General features: G+C 42.5%; 1 protein-coding gene and 1 pseudogene across 3 annotated transcripts in view; one reads left to right on the top strand and one right to left on the bottom strand.

The window, feature by feature from the left end:
* The window catches only part of Wwtr1 (WW domain containing transcription regulator 1), a 120,267-nt gene that overhangs the window by 44,490 nt on the left and 53,751 nt on the right, over positions 1-22,026 (top strand). The gene's annotated exons all lie outside the window — the stretch shown is intronic.
* Positions 1,390-3,909, bottom strand: Gm16016 (predicted gene 16016; annotated as a pseudogene). The gene has a single exon (NR_165316.1). The product of NR_165316.1 is annotated as a predicted gene 16016 (transcript).

The following is a 22,026-nucleotide window of genomic DNA, read 5'->3' as shown; positions in this document are numbered from 1 at the left end:
GTTGTAATTTCTTGTATCTCTCCAGAATACACACATTATCTTGGCATGTTTTACCTTTTAATGATAGTGTTGAGTATTTTTTATTCAGGAAGTCAGTACACTGACAGAGTTGGCAGAATTTTAAGTCTTCTTTCCACCCAACACTGTTTAAATAGTTGGAGGATTGGCTATAATGGACAGACCCTTCTTTTCAACTGAGTTCAGTTGGCAGCCAGTGGACACTTTTCCTTTATTTTGGTAAGGTTTTTCCCTGGGCAAATACTTAACCAAATCCTGCTTTTCATTTGTTTTTGATGGCACCAGACCATACTTCCCAGCCATTTGCAGACAGTGTCTGTCTGGTGGTGGGATTTCCTGGGCACAGAGCCCCTAATTGGTACTGGCTGGCTTCTTGAACTTCACTGCTATACTTGATTATTTGCTCGCTGTTTTCTGCCATGGGAACCAGTAAGTGTACCCTTTTGAGACAGCAAAGCAACAAGAACCATCTGTTGTTAATTAGTTATACTACTACATACTTCAGCCTGTGAACCTGGCTTAGTCAAACCTTCCTTCTGCTAGGTATGGTGGTACAGACCTGTGATTCAAACATGTAGGAAGCCGAGGCAGGAAGATTGTTGAGTTTCAGGTTGGCCTGGGTTACATAACAGTTTTAAGGTTAGACTGGGCAATATGACAAGACACTGTTAAAACAAAACAAAACAAAAATAAAGACCTTTCTTCTGATATCCAAGTCAGTTCATCAGCACTCTGCAGAGATCTGGGTGAGACTGCAAGTTAGAAGCTACACCTGAGGAGTGGGTGAATATAGTTAAGAGAGGGAGCAGGGTTATTGCACCAAGCTGTCCTCATCAGTTTCCTTACTGGCCAACCAGCATTTGTTGTGCATGCCAGAGAACGCCCACTGATGGACGACCCAGGTGCCCACCACTGCTGCTGCCAGCGCCACCATAGCCACCCAACTAATCAGTGCTAGCTGTGTGCTTGTGACCATCTCATAGCACTTGAAATATCAGACACAGAGGTGTTGCAGAGTGAACTGGAGTAGGACAAGCTCAAGGGTATGTGTAAGTGTGGTCAGGGAATTCAGGCCTGAGACAACCAGGAAGAGAAAATGGCTGCCTTTCTCTCACCATTGCTGGGGAGTGGACTATGTGTATCGCTGGAATTATGCAGTGGAACCCTGTGCAGCATTCATCCAGCACAACAAAGGGCCAACATTCTATATCTCTTCAGAGCCTAACTCCCTCCCTGGGGAAAGTTTGGTCACTTATTTGCTGGGGGACACAACATAGACACAGCTATAGTAGCTAGCAACCTTTTGTAACTCCAGGGGTTCTGATGTCTGTGTGGGTGCCATGCATGCATGACCACATGCAAATACATACAGGCAGGTAATATTCATACATTAGAAACAAAAACCTACCATCTAACCAAACAAAAAACTCTATGTCAAGAATGAATTTGCTGAGAGAGAAATTAAGGGGGAGAAAAAAAAAAGCTTAAAACAAAAGTGTGCATAGTCAATGAAGTGCTGCTATTGTGAAAACTTTAACACACCAAGGAAAGACATTGAAGGCACTAGATGATGGAAAAACCTTTCATGCTCCTGGAGTGCCAGAAATAATACTGAGAATGCCTCTTCTACCAAAGTAATCTACAGAGTTACCGCAATTTGTATCACGAGTCTAGTTGACGGTTTTCACAGAAAGAAAGAAAGAAAGAAAGAAAGAAAGAGAGAAAACACCAAAAGAGAACAAAAAAAGACCCTAAAATTAATATCAAACTGGGAAGCACAGATAGCCAAAGCTATTTAAACAGAAGGGGTGTCACTGGAGGTATGGAAAATACTTGACCTTAAATTATACCACAGTCATGTTGACAAAGACAGTGTGGTGCTGGTCTAAAAACGGACATGTAAACCAATGGAGTGAAATAGAGGACCTAGGAAAACCATCCCACACAGTAGCTCCTAATATTTGGCCGAGGCTTCAGGAACACATCAGAAGAAGGGAGGGACAGCCTTTCCCACAGATGGATTTGGGGAGACTGGGCCTCTACCTGCAGAAAGTGAAGCTTGATCTGCACTTGTTACCCGCAAAAGATCAGTTTTAAATGGAGCAAGGACCTTAATTTACAACTCTAAATACTGAAGCTACGGAGGGAAAAAAGTTGTAGGTCCATGCAAGACCTTTCTGAAGGCACAGGAAGGAGCCCCAAGAATTGATACTTTGGATTCCATAAAAACGGAGTTCCCGCCAGTCACACGGAACATGTCATTACATCACTTGCACAGGCCACCATTTGTTGGGGGGAAAGGAAGCAAGCGCAGTGGTGAGTTCATTACAACTTCGGAGGGATTCCACCAGACAGCCTAGACAGAAGTTTCAGTAAACACGTTAAGGGAAGCAGACAACTGTCTCGGGGCTCAGACACACTTTCTTGCTGTATTATGTTGTTCGCCGTCTATAGTGGGCAGTCAGGAGCGTCTTCTTCAGGACAGCATGGTCACAGGACTGGGACAATCCCAAGGGGCTGACAGGGAGTATGAGAATGGGAGGAGGGCTAGCTTGAGCTGTTTCACATCAGAAACAACTGTGACAAAGTCCTCAGACCTGCGATCTCTCCTCTTATCATCTGGTATGGCATTTGATGTATTCAGCCACTTTGTCCTCCAAATCCTCCTTGTCCCGCAAATGGTGTTCTGCAGCTTCAATAATCAGTGGATCATCAAAATTCAAGAGATCAGTAAATAGTTCAATCCTCAAACAACATCCTTTAACATTCTAGTGGGACCCCAGCCAGTGCCATCAATTGAATATCCTCTTAGTAAACTTAGACATATTTCCCCTGTTTCTGTGATGTTGGGGTGCCAGATTTCAGCCAAGCATTTCACCTTGGGAGGCACCATGTTGTAGGCAATGGGGCCTTCAGTTTCAAACTGAAATTTTCCACCCCTGTAGTAACCCTCACCTGGGCTTATAGTCAGCAGAAAGCAATGGAGCTTGTTTGGGTCAGGAAAGTGTACTTTACATGTGCAAGGTAAATTAGCGTCAAGTCCTGCCACCTCTTTAACAGGCAACTTGTCTCTCACAGAAACCCTCCGAGTAGAGTCAGATGTGGAGGCTGATGTCCGGGATCCTTTGAGACCATCATGCCGCTCCAACTTGCTTTTCAGCATTAGCATTACTGTCACCTTTCTTCTGGAAGACAGGCAAGAGCAGGGGTTAAGGCCATGTCTCCAGACATTGAGTACCTCGAATCAGGCGAGGGGAGCTGGCACCCAAAACCATGCCTGGCCAACTGTGGCACTGAGTCGCGCTGGCCTTCACAGCTGCACCGGCTCCTGGCTGAATAAAATGGTTTTTATTTTGTTTTGTTTGTTTGAGACAGAGTCCCACTGTGTAGGCTTCTGCCTCCTGAACACTGGGGTTAAAGGTGTGTGACCACTAAGATTGGCCCGAAGAAAAGTTTCTGGAAGGGGGAGACTGTGTTAGGGAAGGTGTGGTAGAAGGTGGCTGGACGGAGCAGGGAGCTGGCTGGCTGTGGACATTTTACTTGTAGCAAGGCTGCACCACATAAAAGTTCCATGATCCCGTGCCCCACCCCACTTCCTCCCCAAACAGTGTCACTTCCAGGAAAGCGAGTTACCAGCTATACTTCAGACTTCAGGATGTTAATATGCAGAATATATAAAGAACTTCAGAATTTATAATGCAGATTCCAAACTGCCAATGAGTGAATGGCCTGATGAACTCAAAAGAAGAAGCTCAAATGGCCGATATTAAAAGCTGTTTGACTTTAATAGCCATGAGAGAAATGTGATTTGCATTGCTTTGAGGTTCCATCTTACCAGGTCAGAATGGCAAACATTAAAAAAAAAAAAAAAAAAAAAAAAAAAAAAAAAAAAAAAAGGAAAAGAAAACAAATACTGGCAAGGGAAGAGGCACCTTTATTCACAGTTGGTGAGAGTGTAAACTGGTACAGCCAGTATGGGAATCAGTATGGTGGTTTCTGAAGAATTTAAAAATAGAAGTCCTGTATGACTTAACTATCCACAGCCTGGGCATGGACCCAAAGAACACTGTCCTACCTCAGAGATACTTGCACTTGCATGTCTGATCTTCTCTTCATAATAGCAGGAAAATAAAATCAGCCTGGAAGCTCATCAGTAGTCATACATAAGGAAAATGTGGCCTTAGCTATACAGTGAAATTTTATTTATGTGCAAAAAAAAAAAAAAGTTTGCAGGGAAATAGATGGATCTAGAAATTTTTACACTGTCTGAGGTCACCCAGACTCAGAAAGACAAATTCTTCATTTCTTCTCAGAGGCGGATTCTGGCTTTTGATGTTTATATTTGTATATGTGTGGGTGGGAGTGTGGGCAGACGGCATGAAACAAGAAGGGAAAAAGAAGTTTTGAGGAAGGCATTTGGCAAGAAAGTGGATGGAGGACTTTTAGGGGTAGGTACAAGTGGGAGGGTGGTCAGAGGGATGAGAAGGATCAACAAAAATGATGTATTACTTTGTATACTAAAACAAAATACTATGCAGAGGGTGCTAATTTCTAAACACTCTTCCTATGGTATCTTGACCTGTTGAAATCCTTAGACCAGCATATTTCAAGCATAGTAGGATTCTGGCATCAGTGGTTTCTTAGTGTTCTACTGCTGTGAGGAGACACCATGATCTTCTAAAAGAAGACATTTAATTGGGTGATTGCTTAAAGGTCTAGAAGGCTAGTCTATTCTCATTATGGCAGGGCATGGAACACTTGTGGTACTAGAGTAGTGTGTGGGCTTTTGAAGCCTCAAAACCCACTCCAGTGACACATTTCCTCCAACAAGGCCACACCCACTCCAAGAAGGCCACACCTCTTAATCCTTCTAATCCTTTCAAACAGTTCCACTCCTTGGTGATGAGGCATTCAAATATATGAGCCTATGGTGGTCATTCTTATTCAGACTATCACAATGGAATATGATTAAAAATAGGTTGGCCAGTGAGAAACAATTGTATATTGCAAATACTGTTTAGTTTCTCTTATGAATGATTACTTTCCAAAATCTGTATTTATTATGAGCCATTTGTAAAATGGCAACAACTTTTTCATCCTATAAAGTAAGTGAATATAAGACTATGTAACTGTGTATGAGAGTACTATCTTATCACATGCAAGACCTTGGGTTGAATTTCCAGTATAGAAAAAAAAAAAGAGTAATTAAGAGCAGATAAAATATCTGTGCCCTTTCACCTAATAGTACTAATCCTGGGACTCTCGCCTAATGAATACAGGTAAGAAGAGGTATGTAAATGTCTAGAAGTGAGGGGCTTGTTAAGTGAATTGTGATACTTAGGAGTTTTAAATAGCATAAGAATTTCATTACAATATTGTATTGGATAGTTTTATTTCAACTTGATACAAGCTAAAGTCATCTGAGAGTAGAGAACCTTAACTTTAAAGATGCCTCCATAAGCTTTGAATGTAGGCAGGCCTGTAACTAGTTTCTTAGTTAGTTAATTAATTTCTTAATTCGTGATTGATGGGGTAGGGACTACCCTCTTGTGGGTGTACCATCCCTGGGCTGGTGGTCCTGGGCTCTATAAGGAAGCAGGCTGAGCAAGTCATGAGGAGCAAGCCAGTAAGCAGCACCCCTCCATGGCTTCTGGATCAGCTCCTGCCTCCAGGTTCCTGTCCTGCTTGAGTTCCTGTCCTTACTTCCTTCGATGAACTGTGATGTGGAAGTGTAAGCCAAACCCCCTCTTCCCCAACTTGCTTTCGCAATGGTGTTTTATCACAGCAATAGCAATCCTAAACAAGACAGATAATAAGGAAGGTAGTTGCTTTTATTGCTTAGTGTCAGCCTACTTATGTAATGTTAGTGAGCTGAGCTTTTTTCCCTGTCCTTTGCAGAGAGTTCTTAGGGGATGGAAAAATTTTGAGGAACAACATTGCCCTAGTTAGCTTTAATTTCACAGCCTAGAGTCATCTGAGAGGGAAGCCACAATTGAGCAATTGCCTAGATTATAGATTGTCCTATGGGTACCTCTGTGGGTGACTGTCTTGATTATTCACTGAGATAAGAGTCTATCTTCACCATGGTAGAGAACTTGCCAGCAGGCTTGGAGACATGATGGTGGAGCAGTAGCTGAGAGCTCACATCCATCCACAAGCAGGAAGCAGAGAATACACTGGGGAAGGTGAAAGGCTTTTGAAACTGTAAGCCCACCCTCAGTTACTCATATCCTCCAATAAAGACACATCTACTAATCTTTCCTAAATGGTCACTGAATGGGGACAAGTGTGTACATGTTGGAGTGTGCACATGGGGAACAAACCAAGACATTCTACCCACTGGCACCCATAGTCTTGTGGCTGTATCATAATGCATATCATGTTCAGTCCAACTTCAAAAGTCCTCGTGAGTCTTTAGTTTCAACACTTTCAATATCCCAGTTCGCCTGTAAACTCAAAAAGCAAACTAAATAGTTAACACATACAGTGGTACAGAATATACATTAACACTCCAGAAGGGAAGAAAGGGAATTCAAGAGGAAATATGGGACCAAAGCAAGACTGAAACCCAGCAGGACAAACTCCAAATCATGTAGCTCTATGTCTAATGTCAAAGGGATTAGATGGCTCCTTCCAGCTTTGCTGACTTCAGTCCATCTCTTTCTTGGGCTGGTTCCACTCTCTGTCTGTAGTTTTCTTTGTTAGATGTCTCCCAGCTCAGGTACCTCTAACTAACATCTTTGGGTCTCTGCTATAATTCATGCTTCACTTCCACAGCCTCATACATGAGCCTCTCAGGTCCTCCATGCAAGGACTCCACTGCCACAGGCCTGGCCTTGGTATATCTCCTTAACCTTGGAGGAAGACTCCAAATAAACCCATGCGTTATTTATAATTCTAAAACTAGACCTCCACTGTCAGGTTTAGGTGCCTGTTTGTGATGAAGCTTGGCCCCCTTGAATCACATTTACAGCAACTTTTGATTTCCTTTTTCTTCTTTTCAACAAGTAGACACTGCCTTAGGCCTTTTTCTCTTACAAATTTGGAATCTTAGGTGAGTGGGGTTCTGTCCTGAGGGCACCCCTCCCTTCATTCCATCTCAAATCTACTCTTCCAGCACAGTCTTTGGCTCCAATATTAAATTTCCTGCTGCTCTTTGTCTCTTCAAACTTTACATTTTGTAGGTTTTTTTTTTTGTTCCAGTTGCTCTTTCATTGTAGATCTGCATAAGAATGATTGCTAATAAAAACACAACAAAGTTAATATTAGGCTGTCTTAAAAATCTCCTCTGCCAAAGAAAGTAGTCCATTACTTTTCAATTTAGCCTCAAGTAACTTCCTAGGACAGGAGCAGAAGACAGCCATATTCCTGGCCCAAATACCACAGGAATGGCCTCTAGCACAGCTACTGTTGAAATACTTGCTTTCCCTAGATATCCCGAGCTTTATGTCCCCGCCGGCAAGAACACACTCAAGACAACCGGAATCTTCTGCGGCAAAGCTTTTATTGCTTACTTATCAGAAGGGAAGACCCCGAACAGGGAAAATGGTGTTGCTTATATAGCCCGCAGCGTGACGTTTCAGCACCTGATGTGGCATGACAGCTCCTGATTTGCTGCTCGCCCATCACCCCATTACTACACCGCGAGATGGGCAGTGACTAGGCGTGAGTTCACTCTTGCACTTGCGCATAAGGCTTGTTTACTAGTTAGGCGCAGTGGAAGCCAGCGCCATCTTATAATGGTGATTGCTCGCGGCACGGCTCTCCACACCTACAAGCCTTTTGAGCTGGACCTCCACAGTCCACATAGCTCTTAACACATTGTCTTTGGATTATGTTTAGCTTATAATATCCAGCTGCTTGTCTAGTCCAAAGTTCCAAAGTCTTCCACATCCACTCTAAAGACCACATAGTCAGGTCTGTCACAGGATAAACCCACTTCCTGGTACCATTTTTAATTGTAGTTACCTTTTCTGTTGCTGTTACTAAACACCGTGACCAAGGCAACTTACAGAAGGAAGGGTTGGTTTGTGGCTTGTAATTCCAGAGGGACAGGAATTCATCACCAACATGGTGGGAGCATGTTAGCAGTTAACAACGCTAAGTGCTCACATGCCAGTCTACAAATAGTAAGCAGAGAGTGTACTGGAGATAGTGGGATGCTTTTGTAACTTTAAGCAGCACCAAATGACATCTTGACCAACAAGGTTATACCTCTAATCGTTCTCAAACAGTTAGTAACTGGGGACCGAACACTGAGACTTATGAATGCATCTTATTAATACTATATCCTCCAAGTCGCCTTTGGTTGGGCTTTTATCACAGGAACAGTTAAAAGTGGGATAGGTGTACAATAGTAGAATCATTGTTACTAGTTTAGAGAGAAGCAATATCTTTAACCCTTTCTAGTTTTTGTTTTCCATTTGTAAAATACTTACTGGCATTATTTACCAGTAGTTATTATGATCCCAATAAGACAGCCAGTGTTCATTTTATAGCTGTATGTGTATCAGACACGAGATTAAAAGCTTGGCACACCTTCATAGATTAATTTCAAGGTAACTTTTTGTGTGGATACCTTTGTCTCGCTGATAATGTGAGCTGATGTTTATTGATGGTTTTCTACTGTACAATTTTTGCTTCAAGTTGTGTCATAGGTATAACAGAACAACTAAAGTACTGGGAATGTCTAAGCTGTTTAACCAAGTTTATGTAGCTAGTGAATATGGGAGGTAGAGTTGGAACACAGATTAGCTACAGGTTTTGAACCACTATCCACCAGTCCATTGTATAGGTGAAGAGTCTGAGAAGTACCGAGAAGCTGAGGAACTGGCAGAGCTTTCAACCACAAGGCTGTACAGATAGCTAGCTAGTAAATGGTAGAGCCGTCTGTCAAGCAAGATTCTTTCTACCTAGCTGTCCTCATTCTTGCCTGTCATGCAGGATAGAATCAAAGTTTAAGAGAATCAAAGTCTTGTAGCATTAGGTATTTTGAAGCCCTTTTGCCCTTTGTTGTTAAAACAACTCATTAAACATGTACTGGGGTAAATCTCCATAAGGGTAGCTAATCGAGCCAAAACTTTATTAAAATCTACAGTTCCTTGGGGTTGAGTAGTATATAGTGTGCTTCACATGCATAAATCCCTATACTCAATTCCGTGTCCTTCATCCCTAAATATATTGTTTTCTTCTTCCCGAGGTTAGACAATTACAGGGAGCTGGCTCTTTTAAAAAGTTAATCAGTGCCCTAGTGTGGCAGCAGGGCCTTAGAAGTATCAGAGCTAATTCTCCAGTGGGGAATGATGCAGAACGAAAAATGAATTCCTGAAGCTGTCCTCTGTTTTTACTGGCAGGTCCCAAGAGCTCTCAGATTTGAGAGTAGACTTTGGAATGTCTCTTAGGTCACTTCCTACCTCATATGCAGCTCACAACCCTCAAACTCTAGCTTCAGGAGATCCAGTGTCTTCTACTGACCTCTGACCTCTTTGGGTAGCAGTTATGCACATGGTGCACATTATACACGCAGGCAAAATACACATCCATAAAAATACATAAAAAAGAAAATAGAATAATAAGTAAACTATAATGACATTTTCTGAGAGACTTAAGGTGTGAAGAGACCCTAAGTTATTTTACTTAGCTATTGCTGTGAAGAGATACTGTGACCTACTGTGACCACAGCAACTCTTTTTTTTTTTTTTTTTTTTTTTGATTTTTTGAGACAGGGTTTCTCTGTGTAGTCCTGGCTGTCCTGGAACTTACTTTGTAGACCAGGCTGGCCTTGAACTCAGAAATTCACCTTGCCTCCCAAGTGCTAGGATTAAAGGTGTGCGCCACCACTGCCCGGCCACAGCAACTCTTATAAAGGAAAACATTTAATTGGGCATGCCTTTCAGGTTTAGAGGAAGCATGAAGGCACAGAGGCAGTCATGGTGCTGGACAGAGCTGAGCATTCTATATCTATTTCAACAAGGCAGGAAGAGAGAGAGAGGAGTGAGGGACGACACTGGGTCTGGCTTGAGCATTTGAAACTTCAAAGACCACCCCTAATGACACACTGGCATGTCCTAATGACACTGGTGGAAACAAGTCCACAGCTACCCCAACGAAGCCATATCTCCTAACAGTGTTATGCCCTGTGAGCTTATGGAGGCCATTTTTACTCCAGCCATCACACCTAGTCAGGCATCATGGCACACAACTGTAATCCCAATTCTAGAGGCCAAGGCAGGAGGATCCCAAATTGTTGATATATATAATATTAACTCTCTGATCACACATTATATATCACAGAACAAACCTGTCATCCATCCATCCATTCATCCATCCATCCATCCATCCATCCATATGGTGGCTTCACTGGCACATGACAGAGTTCTAGGAGAGTCACATAAATCTGTCATACGCATAGAATAAAAGTAAAATTCCCAAAATAGAAAATTCATTTTAAAGGTGGGCTTTGTGACTCATGCCTATAATCCCGGCACTTGGAAAGCTGAGGCAGGACAATTGCCGTTAGTCAGAGTCAGTCTGTAGTAAATACTGAGATATTGTCATAAACAAGCAAACAAACAAGCAAGCAAACAAACACACCCAAGAGTAGGTGGGAAGAATGAAATTGTTTTAGCTAGGAAGCCTCAAAAATAATTAGAAAATAATTCTGAAGTTGTCTGGCTTGGGATAATTACAGTGAGAGTGCCTTTTAATAATAGTGAACACTCTCACCGTAGTTTACTGTTAAGTGCTGGTCACTGAATCCTGAGGACTTTGTGTGCAATACATTTACTGTAGTAAAGCTCGTAGCCTACATTGTGCTAAAAAAAACAGCATCTAGCAGCACATGGAATCGGAGGTTGATCTTCTAAGTCTCTAGACTGTGTAGTGGGGGAGTGGGGGACTTTGGTGTCTCTCCAGTGGGCTGAACTGCAGGGATCAATGGTAGCATGGTAGTTTCTGGTGTCTGGTGAAGTCACTGATCGCTGGTATGTCCTCTATATATTAGGTTGCGTGTATTCTGTGAATGGCGTCTGACTGATTGTGGTTAGCACGTATGTGTGATTGTGCTGTGTTTGGAGTTTTCTGAGGGGGGGGGCGTATAGCAATCAGTGGTGTGGGTTTTCAGTGTGGCATGTCCTAGTGACACTAGTGGAAAGTGACTTGCTAAAATAGAAAGTAAGATTGAACAGCTGGGTTGATAGCTTGTTGCTTGCTTCCCACCAGTTGTCTCAACGGGACGGAGGAAGAGCCACCCAGAGTGTTTTCTAGCAGCTGTGACTTCAAACTAAGTGAAGTTTTGTTTGGATAGCACCCTAAGAATAGATGTAGGCTCTTGGTTTTAAAGTAAAGAGGAAGATTAAAAGTTTTCCGGATACAAATAGCTCATTTTTTAAAAACACCGCTTGTTTTCAAGCTATAAAGATGTTTCTATATGCATATTTATATATTTGTTGGTGGATAAACACACACATATGTATATATATGAGCATGCAGATGTCACTCTCATGTTCTTGATGTCTGTTCTTCTGTCTAATCTGTGCTTGTTCTGCTTTGGGGTGCTGGTATTGGGGGAGCTTTGAGCATAGCATCACGCTTTTGTTTGCCCACGGGCTCCTTTTCTTAGTGGTGGGTGGTTTTTGTTTTAATTTGTTTTGTTTTTGAGATACGGTCTCATGGTGTGGACTTCACTGGCCTATAGAACTCACTACGTATACCAAATTGACCTCAGACTTAACTGTAGTCTGCCTGTCTCTGCCTCCCAAGGGCTTTGTGTGCACCATCATGCGAAGCTTGCCTAGGGACTCTGGAAAGGAGCAGCCTGTGGTTTTTAAACCCTTGTTAGGTGGGTTTAAAAACGTAACTATGTGATCTCTGAAACCTTGCGACTGCTCAGAGAGTGATGCTCAAGAGAACCAACATGTCTGGGATAAATAGCATAAAAAGTATATTTGTGGGGTTGAATCCCTAAAGCTTGGGAATTAAGATAGAGTCTTACTATGTAGTTGAGCCCAGCCTCAACCTATGTTGAGTACCCAGCTATGAGCATACAGGAGTGCTTCTAAGAATGTATTTTAATAGGACATTAGTAAATGTAAAGAAAATCACACTAGAATAAATTAAGAGATATCCGGAACTAAGCCAATTAAAAAAAAAAGCCTCTTATATCCTTAAAGATTTTTCTAAATTTTAGGGGTAACTATCTTTTAGTGATTTCTAAGCTACATGAAGAGAACCTTTATAGGTTCAGAATTACTTTTTACAATCTCATAGAAAACCATATTTAAAATTTTTCTGTTCCAGGACTCAGAGACATTCTGACTAGGCATCATGGGTTACAACGAATGTTATACACATCCCCATATGCTTGTATTAATATTTATTATATGCATGAGCATCTACCATGAACCTTTCTTAAGAAAGAGCCATTTGGAATGACTTGAAATCCTTTCACAAAATAAAGTCAGTCTTTTTCTCTCTCATCCCTTCCTTCCTTCCTTTTTGTGTGTGATATAAGTGTATATGGTGCTTGCCTGTGACTGCGTGGATGTGTGCAATAGTGGGTGTGCATAAGGATGCCAGAGGAAATTGTTGGGTATCTTCCTCTTGTTCTTATTTCCTCAAGAAAGGGCTACTTACTGAACAAGAACCTAGCCCATTTGGCTTGTTTTAGTCATGGTTTCTATCCCTGCACAAACATCATGACCAAGAAGCAAGTTGGGGAGGAAAGGGTTTATTCAGCTTACACTTCCACATTGCTGTTCATCACTTAAGGAAGTCAGGACTGGAACTCAAGCAGGTTAGGAAGCAGGAGCTGATGCTGAGGCCATGGAGGGATGTTTCTTACTGGCTTGCTTCCCCTGGCTTGCTCAGCCTGCTCTCTTATAGAACCAAGACTACCAGCCCAGAGATGGTCCCACCCACAAGGGGCCTTTCCCCCTTGATCACTAGTTGAGAAAATGCCCCACAGCTGGATCTTGTGGAGGCATTTCCTCAGCTGAAGCTCCTTTCTTGGTGATAACTCCAGCCTGTGTCAAGTTGACACAAAACCAGCCAGTACAGCGAGGCTGGCTACTCAAAAAGCTCTTGCGATCTGTCTTCACCAACTTCCCATGTTGGTGATGCAGGTGTAGGAAGCTCTTTCTGACTTTTCGCATTGGTGCTGGGGATTCCAGCTCAGGTCTTTCTGCATTCACAGCAAGTGCTCTTACTGACCAAGCCAAGCCATCTCCTTGGCCCCCAATTGTTTCTTCCAATAGAACACTTTTTCTTCATTTTCTCTCTTCTTTTTCCCCAAAACAGGGTTTCTCTGTGTAGTCTTGGCTGTCCTGGAACTCACTCTGTAGACCAGCTGGCCTCAAACTTAGAGCAGTTCACCTGTCTCTGCCTGCTGTGGGCTAGGGTTAAAGGTGTGCACCACCACTGCCTGCTGAACCATTTTTCATTTTAGCATTAACCATAAAACATACTTTGCATAAATGAATGTTAAATGTTATAAAATGGTTTAGAAACATTGGGACTTAACTGTATTTTCTTTTTTAATTATGTAGGAAGTATTTATTTTAATGGAAATACTGGGGTGGGCAGAGACAGGTGGATTTGAGGCCAGCCTGGTCTACAGAGTTAGTTCTAGGACAGCTAAGTCTACACAAAGAAACCCGTGTCTCAGTGAGAAAAAGTGTTAGGTTTTCGTTAAGGAATTGCAGTTATGGTCAGTTACAAAGGCTTATAACACATCAACTGTATTTTGAACTTTTTTTATTTTTTACTTTCACATTTGAACACTTATACTAACTGACTGGCAGCTTTGAGAGAAACACAGAGTGATGCTGGCGTGTTGTAGGACCCAAACCGCTGAGCTACAGGAGGTGGGTGCTCAGCACAGGGTGAGGCTGGGGGCAGCACTGACTGCCCATGCCCTCTTTTCCTTCCTGCCTAAAGAACCACGCTAAGTGTAACCTCCCTGGCTTCACAAGGCAAGGGTTTTGCCTGCAAAGTCTTAGGAGAGTGGTTTGCCTGTCTAATCTGTAGCACAGAGACTTAAGAGTTTCAGTCATTTAACTTCTCCCACGCTGGTTTCTGGGCCTTAAAAATGGAGCTTAATAAGCCTGTTATGTGGATCAAATTAATTTTTGAGACTTTAAAATCATACGATCATCAGACATTGTTACCATGATGATTGCAAATATTACGACTGAAACATGAGTCTGCGTTAGTTACTGTGACTATCACTGTTAATATCAGTACTGATTTCTTCACCCACTCACTGTGCAAATGTGTGTTTATTGTGTGGCTAGCATATATAAGATATAGTGCATTTTCAGGGACCACGGTGTGTGGTACAGTTATTGGCTCAGTCAACCTGTTCACTGAATTGAACAAAATGCACTGGTCGTGGTGTGATTGGTTTGAGATGGTATTGTTTTATTCTCTAGTTGGAATAGAATAGTTTATTTCTTGGTAGAAATAAAGAAAAAAAATCTTCCTGAGTGAGTTTTATGAGTGTTTGTTGAAAAAGATGCTTTAGGTATGAATAATATTCCTTTGATGCTTTTGGAAAACTTTTTATTATTATTTATTTATTTATTTTTAAAAGACAGGGTCTCATGTAGCCAAAGATAGCCTTGAACTCCTGATCCTCCTGACTCTGATTCTCAGTTGCTGAGATTCTAGCCATTCTAGCCATAAGACCGGATCTGGTGTTATAGTTGATGCCGAGAGTAAAACGGTTTGTAGGACTATACTCATTCAACTTGTTCATTCATTCACTCTTCATCCATTTAGTGCTTTATTCATTTATTCTGTTAGTAGTTTTTAATACCCACTGCATGTTAGGCCTTCTTCTGTGCTCTTAATCCATGGCTAGAACTGCTCAGAGATTGAGAGCCTTGACAATCTCCTTTAGTTTCAAGCCTAGTGGTGGTTGGCCAGTCCTTGGGAGTCAGAGGAAGAGGCTTCAGTGTTTAAAGCCAGCCCCCTCTCCAATGGCATCCTGTCTCATAAAATCAAAAGGGGAAGGGCTCGTGGAAAGGAAAAGCCCCAGTGTATCCTGTAAAGAAAATACCACTTCCTTTATAGGCCCTGTGATCTGTATCCCTGCTCAGAGTTCCTCTCAAGTCAGTGGGAATTGTATAAGGAATGTGAAGGCCGGATATGCCTCCTGGTCGGATGAGAAGGAACCCGGTGGCTAGCCATGAGACTAAATTTAAACTGTTATTTGTAGTGAGTATATAATTAACATGGAACTAATGGTCAGAGATAAGCAACCTGAGTAGGCTTCTTCCTTTAATAAAAGAAAAAGGTGGGGGGGGGGGGAGGAAAACACAGTTAAATATGCTGCATGCATTCTCTTCCATGAGGGCGGTCGGAGGAGGGCCTGGAGAGGTGGTTCTTTATAAGAGCCTTGCTGCTCTTTCAGAAGACTGGAATTCAGTTCCCGGCACCCACCTTAGGCAGCTCACAGCATCTGTAAGGCCAGTCCTAGGGGATCCAATGCCTTCTTCTGGTAGGTACCAGGCATATACATGGTACACACATACACATACATACAAGAAAAACACCAACACACATAAACCATTTTTTTTTTTAAATTAAAAGTTGAATGATATTTTTTTAAATCCTAATATTTCTAGATAAAATGTGAGCTGCTTTTTCTTGGACCGGGCAGGTGTCAGTAAGAGCAATCCTACAGTTGGCGGGCTCGAGGCTGGCAGGTGCTGGACATAAGATGCTAGATTGTTCTGTGGAGTATAGACAGTGCATACATTGGCAGTCCCTGCCTCAGCTACCCAAGGAGAGGGCCGCTTTTGTGTCTGCTGGTACCTCCTTCAGATTTCCCTTCTCACTCAAGCAGTTGCCATAGGCAGCTGCAAGATGCTGCTTATAGACCTTGCCCAGTTCTTTGAATCCCCTCTTGAGTCAAGTCTTCTCCCTTTTGTGACTCCCCGATTCCATGTACCTTCAGGCTGAGCAATAAGGGAAGAGTCATCCGTATTGGATTTCCAGCTAGCAGTGAAGGAACCGGGGGACTGATAACTATTCTCTGTGGAATGATTTTTTTTTTAATATTTAATTTTTTAAAATTCTTTTTTAGATTTTATGTGTTGTACTTGTGTATGTCTGAGCACCATGTGTGTGTCATCCCAGAGGCCAGCAGGGGGCACCTGATACCCTAGGACTGGAGGTACAGGTGGTTGGGAGCCATCTTGGAGGTGCTGGAAATTCAATCTGGGTCATCTGCACACCTACTTAACTACTAGCTATCTCTCCCGTCTCACGATTTGCTTAATATTGAATTGTGTATGTGCGCATGAATGCAGGCGCCCACATGGGTGGGTCAGAGTCCCGGACTCAGATCTCCTATGGCTGGGGTTACTGGTAGTTGTAGCCATCTCATGTGGGTGTTGGGAAACAGACTCAGGTAGTCTGCAATAACATTATGCTCTTTAAACTGCCAAACCATTTCTCTAGCCCCCTTGCTGTGAAATTAATTTTGGGAGGTTGAGGTTAGATAGCATACATTCAAATGTGGAAGACAGCATCATTTTTAAAGAAGAAAGTGAATTCTGTTGCAAGGGGAGGAAGTGAAGGGTATATTTTTTCCAGGTTTAAAAAAAATATATAATGCTTTAATGAAGAAGATTCAAAGAAATCTAAAGCCTGCTTCCTCCTCATTCATATGTATCCTATTATCCAAAATGGGATTATGTTTTCTCAGTAATATATCATGGACATCCTTCTGTTAAAAATATATATATTTATAGATTTCTGTCATTTATAATAGCTGTTCAGGTCTTCATTGCCTGGACTGTACCATAATTTATTTATTGTATCAACATACATTTAAGAGAGAAAGAAGACTGCAGTGTTTCTCTTTTTAGATGCGTTTGTGTACTTTTTGTCTGCATAGCACTTCTGATGCCAGGCTCACTAGCATACCACCAGGGTATCCTATAATTTAACCTCATTCTGAGGGCATGTAGTCCAGAGGTAGGCCACTTGGTTAGCATGCATGCAGAGGTCTTGTATTTCATCCCCAGCATCACAATCTTCTTACAAACTTCTAAGTACGCAAACTTCTAACAACATCTTGTTAGAGATAGTCACATCTTATGGGCTAAGGGCTCAGCCCTAAGACTGTACCTCTCTTTCCAGATGCTGATGGAAAATGCTAGGCTTTTCCTCGTGCTTCTCATTGCCTGTCAATCATGGTTCTTGTGAGCCCTTTTGACTATTTTAGTTTGGCTGCTGGGGCTGTGATAAAACTCACTATGTAGACCAGCCTGGTCTCAGTGCTTTTCAAGATATGTGTAGGCAAGAACTTTGCTAAGCAGGCCTCCAGCAGCCCAGGATCTTGCCCTAGGAATCAAGAGATGGACCTTTGTGAGAGTAAAACATTGTATTTATTTATTTATAATGTTTTTAGAGACAGGATTTCTCTGTATAGCCCTGGCTGTCCTGGAACTCATTTTTGTAGACCAGGCTGGCCTCGAACTCAGAAATCCACCTGCCTCTGCCTCCCAAGTGCTGGGATTAAAGGTGTGCGCCACCACTGCCCAGGTAAAACGTTTTTCTTTAGCAAGAGAAGCTGTCATCAGAGCAAACAGCTCAAGAGATGGGAGTAAAAGTTTCCTTCCAAATGCTTCTGGTAGTGGACTAATAATGAGAATTTACAAAGAACTGTAAAATCTAAACATATACCAGTCAATACATGTAATGGATGATTTTTTAAAACAGCATCTCTCTTTGTGTAGTCTTGGTTGTCTTGGGATTGACTACGTAGACCAGGCTAGCATCAAATGCATACGGAGATGATTTTGCCTCTGCTTCCTGAGTGCTGGGATTAAAGGCGTCCACTACCGCACTCAGCTTGGAATGACTAGAATGAATAGACAGTTCCCCAGCGATGAAATAGAAATGGATAATAAATATGTAAGAGTATGAAACATTACTGGAACCAGGGAAAAGCAAATTATATCTGCTTTAATCTTTACCACTTCACCTTACTTAAAATCTGACAGAGGCTTGAGAGATGACTCGGTGTTTAAGGGTTCCTTTTCCTCTCGCAGGGCACCTGTGTAAAGAAAAACAAAACAAAACAAAACAAAAAAATGAAACAGGATCCTGATATTTGCAGGAAAATAGATGTATCCGGAAAATAAATTAGGTACTGGGACCCAAATTTAGAATAGTGGAAGTCATGTTTTCTTTCTTACGCAGATTTCAGCTAATGTATATGTAAATGGTGTGATTGTTGGCAAAAGACGTGTGGAAAATGAGAGAAAAGACTGGTGAGGGGAGATTATAGAGCTGTCGTCCCAGGTCTCAGGTCTCAGGTCAGGGAAGTGAGAGGGGAGAATTCCCCGAGTGTACTTTGTTGGAAAATGCCAGAATGATATGTAGCATCCAGTATACTAACTTAAAAATTAAAAAAGAGAGAACTAATGAGAGAGAACTCCCTTTATTCTCTCCCTTCTTGGGTTCTCTGTTCATCTAGGGTATTTGTTTACCTTTTCTTGTTTCCTTTCCTCTGGTTCCCCTTTCCTCTCTACCCTCAGGCAGTTTATACCTGGCATAGTGTATGGTTTCTGTTCAATGAAATACCCAAAACAGCACTGCATGCTAGATGCTCTTATGCCCTGTTGAAGGAAACTGAGGCTTGGAGAAGTGACAGTGGCCTCCTAATTAGACAATGACAGAGGTGGAGTTCAGCGTCTCATTTTGCTACTTTCCACAGAAGATGTCAGGGTGTGTGTTATAAAACACTGTGGACTGCGTTGAAATTATGAAGCATGTGTTAGCCTGGCGTGCATAAACCCCTGTGTTTCGCCCCTGGCACCACTAAAGAACAGGAAACCTCGAGGTGCGTACTTCAAGATCCTCGGTGGCATGATTCATGCCTCACTCACCATTTCAGTACCTTGGCATTTGTCTTTGACCCTTCTGGTTCCTTCTTACAAAAAGGGGTTGCGGCTGTGAAAAACACTTTGAGTCTGTCTTCAGACTCTGGGTTCACGCCAGCCTTCTTGTTGTTGATTCATGTTGCTGTGCGCCTTGAAAACACGAACAGAAAGTGGGTCAGACAGCCCGAGCCTGTGGCTCATCTTCCTAGAATTAAAGGAGAAAAGAAACCAAAGCTAAGACAAAGGGAGCAGATAGCCCCAAGTGAGGAGATGAGGAGCGTACTAACAAAAGAAATTGGGGTTTTGTAAAAAAAATCATTATTGGTGCGGATGTGCGTCCAGAGGGCGGATGCTGACGCTTGCCAGGCTCCTGTGCCTCTACTGCTCATTGTACATAGACAGTACAGAAAGGTCATGGTTTGCTAAGGGGAAGATACAGAGGAGGTGGAGGTGTAGCTCTGCCGTGGTCTGCTTCCTGGAAGCCAGAAAGGGAGAGAAAGGGCAGAGACCTTCTGTGAGGTAGGTCATTAGGATCGTCCTGGACTCCTGCCTCCTGCAGAGGACCTTTTCAGAGTATGCGCCCTTGGCTGAATGAAGCTCGGGTAGGCTAAGGGCTGCCACTCTTTCACTTGTTGTTCTTCCTATCTTAATACTAGAACATTAATTCTCCATTAATCCCCATTCTCCTGCCTGGGAGAAAATGGCTTTGTCCTCATTTTCTAGCCAAGTGACATTTACTTCATTTGGCCCAATTAGAGGGGGAGAGAAAGAATGATAGCTGTAGCCCAACTTGGAGACATTTGATATTTGGAGTGAGTTGAGAGCAACCAAGCATTGGGTCAGTGGATGCCCCACTTAAGAACAACTGGAAAAACAGCACGGAGAAACATGTGTCAGACACAGAGAGCCTGGAAAAACACTTTTCAAAGTTACTTAAGCATTTATCATAGTTTAGTGACTTTAAAACAAACTGAGCTGCTTTCCAGATGTCAGATGCAGGCAGTGTGGTCGGTGTATCAAACAAGAAGCCTTGAGACAGAGTGTCGGTTCTGGACCTTTTATAATTAAAAACAATAGCTCCTAGCCACCTACGATCTCTTATTTTTACTTCTACCAAATCCCCACCCTTGACTTACCAATCTTTTGAGGGCCCACACACTGTAGGCCCTTAGAACATCTATATTTAAGTGGCATGAGTTCAATATTCCACACCTAGCAGATCTCAGCACATTTATTTGGAGAGTGCAGAATAGCTTCATCTGAAGCTAGGCCATGGAAATAACACATATCCTACGGCTGGAAAGAACTGGCTGCATTGGACTTACTGAAAGATAATATGCTATGCACTAAACCTTAGTAGATTGTACGTTTAAAGAATTTTCATGGTAATTTCCACTATACTCAGTGGACATTTACACTATATTTTGCAGCCTATGTGCAAAATTTTATTTTGGTGGTGGGGTGGGGGTGGGGGTAGGGGTGGGGACAGAGTTCAGTGCTGTGTGTATTTTACCTCCAGCCCCAAAACTAATTCTACAGTTGGATCCCTGCAGAAATAGCACCACTGTAAAGTTCATTAAATGAGTGAAGGGATGAAAATACTCCATTTCCTATGATAACAGACTTCATCTTTTCTACACTTATGTGTTTCTGTCATTGAGAAAATACCAAGTGTGTATTTTGAAACTGTCATTTAGAAAATCAGAAAGTGGAGGGAGCGAAACAAACGTCTACACTCCGCTTGAGTCCCGACAGTAGAGCCTAACAGGACCTTTCACATCTTTAATAATATTATTAATCCCAATGTAAGAAAAGAGGGAAAATGCTGGGTGTTTATAGTGAGGTTGTTTACGTAGCCAAGCTTCTTCCATGGGCTTCTTGGCTTGAGTCGAACAGACAAAAACAGCCAGGCCTTTCCTCTTGTGCTCTTAGTGGGTTGTGAAAAATGAAGTTAAGCAAGAATTTGGCACTGCTTGCAGCGGCAAAGTGAGATTTGCTTGTCCTGGATGATACTGGTGATGGTCTGGCTCTACACTGTGGCTGGACCTCTTCCCCTCTAAAGACAGGTCTATGAGTCACACTGCTAGGCTAGATTAATGAACCATTTCCCAAAGTGGTTTTGTCTGAGAAATGGTACATTCATAGTGTTTCTTTCTTTCTTTCCTGTCCTGAGCACAAAACACTGGTTAACTAAGCCCTTTTAGGAGTCACAGATAGTAAGATATGGTCCCAAGCTGGCTCTCACTGTTTTCCTGTGCTGAGGGGCCACCCTGACTCCCTTCTGCCTCGACTGAGTAGGTTCAGAGGGAAGAAATAAGAGGGAAGCTCAAGTAAAACTCAGTAGAAAAGATCCAAGGTAGACAGATCACCACAGCTGGCTCCAGTGCAAGGCCTGTTCACACCGATGCTGCTAACTTAAGTGGCTTCTTGGCAAGGCTGGGGTGGAAGTTAAGGATTAGAGCCGAGGCTGTTAAAAATACAGTCCCTTCCATTCACTTAGAATTCTAGAAAACTAGAATTCTAGACTGGAAGCCTGCACCGAGGTAATGCTGATATCATCTTTTTTTTTTTTTTTTTTAAGATTTATTTATTTATTTCATGTATGTGAGTACGTTGTTGCTGTCTTCAGACACACCAGAAGAGGGCATCAGATCCCATTGCAGATGGTTGTGAGCCACCATGTGGTTGCTGGGAATTAAACTCAGGACCTCTGGAAGAACAGTGCTCTTAACCATTGAGCCGTCTCTCCAGCCGTTGATATCATCTTTTATCTGAAACATCTTTTTTTTTTTTTTTTTTTTTTGGTTTTTTGAGACAGGGTTTCTTTGTATAGCCCTGGCTGTCCTGGAACTCACTCTGTAGACCAGGCTGGCCGCGAACTCAGAAATCCACCTGCCTCCCAAGTGCTGGGATTAAAGGCATGGTCCACCACTGCCCGGCTTATCTGACATCTTAAAGATCCTGTATCTGGGTATGAGCTGGCACTCGGGTGACATATACTGCAGCGATACCTGTATGAGCTGTTGCAGTGAAAATTGGGCTGGAACTTTTGAACCACAAATTCCCCGTGGTTTCAGAAGCAGAGCACTCTCAGATTTCTGTTGTGAGAACA

This window comes from Mus musculus, chromosome 3, assembly GCF_000001635.26.
Source record: "Mus musculus strain C57BL/6J chromosome 3, GRCm38.p6 C57BL/6J".
NCBI classification, from domain to species: Eukaryota; Metazoa; Chordata; class Mammalia; order Rodentia; family Muridae; genus Mus; species Mus musculus.
Note: the sequence above shows the minus strand (reverse complement) of the source record. Positions and strands in the feature narration are given on the sequence as shown.